We start from the raw sequence: 2,517 nt of genomic DNA, 5'->3' as shown, positions 1-2,517 counted from the left end.
ATATGGTAGTAGCTATGGTCGTGGTCGAGCAAGACATGGCAGTCGTGGAGAACCTTTGCCAGTGGAGTTTTTAGTTCCTATTTGATGATGAGCTTTGGAGCTCTTTATGACTGTAATGAAATAGCTGAAAATAAAAATTTAAAAAACTAAAATTAAACTAATATTAAAGGGAAATGAAATAAAAAGTACTTAAAGAAGATAAATAAAGATAAAAGTGAAAACAAAAAGAATAAATAAAAAATTTTTAACATCGTCATCGCTGGATGGTTCGTGAGGTGGTGGTAGGGATGAGATGTGAATGTGTTGACAAATCTGATAAAGAGTAGCATCAATGTGATCAAAACTCTAAAAACACTATTGCTCAAATCGAGTAAGGCGCTTAGAGATGTCAGAGCATGAAGTCGCCGCATGAACTGGACGATGTATAGGTAGTGGCTGAGACGGTGGGTCCTCATGACGTGGAGGGACATCATCAGTAATATCTTCTGGGTCCTCCTCCTCAGTGGACTGGATGAGGCGGTATTGAGGAGGGTGGGTGCCACATTGTTTCTCGATCATCCTCATATGTAGCATGCTCGAGATACCCTGTGGGGACATCTGGCTGATAAGAGTGAAGGAGGATGATTGTGCCATTGTGTTGAAGAGCCTAAAGTACTGAGCCAATCGAGTCACATAGGGGCCAATGGAGATGACTCCTCTCCTATGAAGCTCCGTCTAATGGCGAATGGAGAGGACAATGAAATAGGCAAGGTCAAAGATGTACCCGTTCGCCATACTCCATAAAAAGTAGGCATCGTGAGTGTTGACAACGCTGGTGCTCTCTCGTTGCCCTGTTAGAGTGTGGGCCAAGATGGCGTGTTAGTACTTCAAGGATGGGGCGAGGGCCGATGCCTTAGAGCAACTAGGGTCATAGGTGGCCGAAGCAGGAACGAGGGCCCTCCAGCAGTTGGAGGGACACAAGTGGATGTGGCGATGGAGTGTGTCAAAATCATCGTCGTCCATGAACTCCTCCGTATAGAGCCCCAAGGCATTGCCGAACTCAAGTACGCTTAATTGGCGGCCTAAACCACCGAGACGGAACTGGACCGTTCCTAGATCATCAAACTCCGTCATAACTACTTTGAGGTGGAAGGTTGAACAGAGTTCGAGTTTGAGCTCGAGGTACGTCGACTCGATGATCTCAAAGAATAGCCCCCACGTGTCAGTCGTCAAGAGGGCTCGGACCGCGTCAGCTAGTTGGATTTGTTCAAGTGCGGCCCAATCAATGCAGTGGCCCGCACCAATGGGTCAGGTCCGTAGTATTTGAAAAGGTTCTTCCTGTGGTCCCGGTGGGAATTGGAGGAATGAGTGCCTGATTTCAACGATAGGACCCGAGGATGATGTTGCTCCTTTTCTTTTCTTCGAGGCGAGTACAGCGGATTTCTTACCATGATTCGACATAATATCTGTAATGAAAACATGAAGAAGATAACATGAACTAGCGAATTCAAGAAGCAATTATGAATATAATTAAACTAACTAATCCAACCAACTGAACAATACTCAGTCAAAATTAGTTCAGTCTAGATGATAGGAGTCTATAGCAAATGTCATAAGAAAAGCATGATTAATTTTCAACATGGAATGAATGAATTAGATGCTATAGAAACACAAGAAAGAATAAATGTTCCAGAAAACTTTGAATAAAATGGAAAAACATAAGTATGACCATAGTGAGAGCTATGAATAGCCAAATAAAACTAGAAAAATCATAAAAGAGATGAAGAAAATAGAGAGAAAAGAGTGAACAAACGTAGTATATTGATGGAGGGAGAAGTTTGGAGTGTCTGGGGTGGAGCTGTGGTCGGCGCATGGGCGTGACAAAGAGGGCGTGTGATAGGAAACCGGCGGCTAGGGTTGGGTTGTGGGAAAGGGGATGATGAATAGTAAGGGTTTTATATAGATTTTGGGGCACACGGTCGTGCCTAATTTTTGCACGTGTGTTTCACAATTTTTTAAATTTTGGCACGTTTGAGACTCATACACGCCCGTGCTCTTTGGGCATGTTGTTTCCCACGGCCGTGTCACACAACCATGTCTTACTTCGTTCGCTTTTCCCACTCTCGTGTTCCAATACGCACGCCCGTGTTGTTTTATCTGTCTTGAGCACGGGTGGTGGGTACGGGTGTGTTGCATGGCCGTGCTAAATTATCAGTTTCAACCACAATTCCTAGACACGGGTGTGTCGCACACCCGTGTTAGTTTGACAGACTCGCCCACGACCACGTCACATGGCCGTGGCAACTTATCGCATCCCGTGCTAAGGAAAAATTTTGCCCTATTTTCACACGGCCGTGTCTCCTCTCGTGGTGTGAGCACGGCCTAAGGCACGCCCATGTGCCCTTCCGTGTGGATTAGAGAACCTGTGTTTCAATGACTTAATTAGTGGTTAGATGTTAAAACTAAAATTTTTAAAGAAGTTAACATCGTTGTGCTCAGGTTGCCTCCCCAGAAACGCTTATTTATAGTCTAAGCTCG

Source organism: Gossypium hirsutum, chromosome A06, assembly GCF_007990345.1.
Source record: "Gossypium hirsutum isolate 1008001.06 chromosome A06, Gossypium_hirsutum_v2.1, whole genome shotgun sequence".
Classification (NCBI taxonomy): domain Eukaryota; kingdom Viridiplantae; phylum Streptophyta; class Magnoliopsida; order Malvales; family Malvaceae; genus Gossypium; species Gossypium hirsutum.
The sequence above is the reverse complement of the archived record's forward strand: the minus strand, read 5'-3'. Positions refer to the sequence as shown.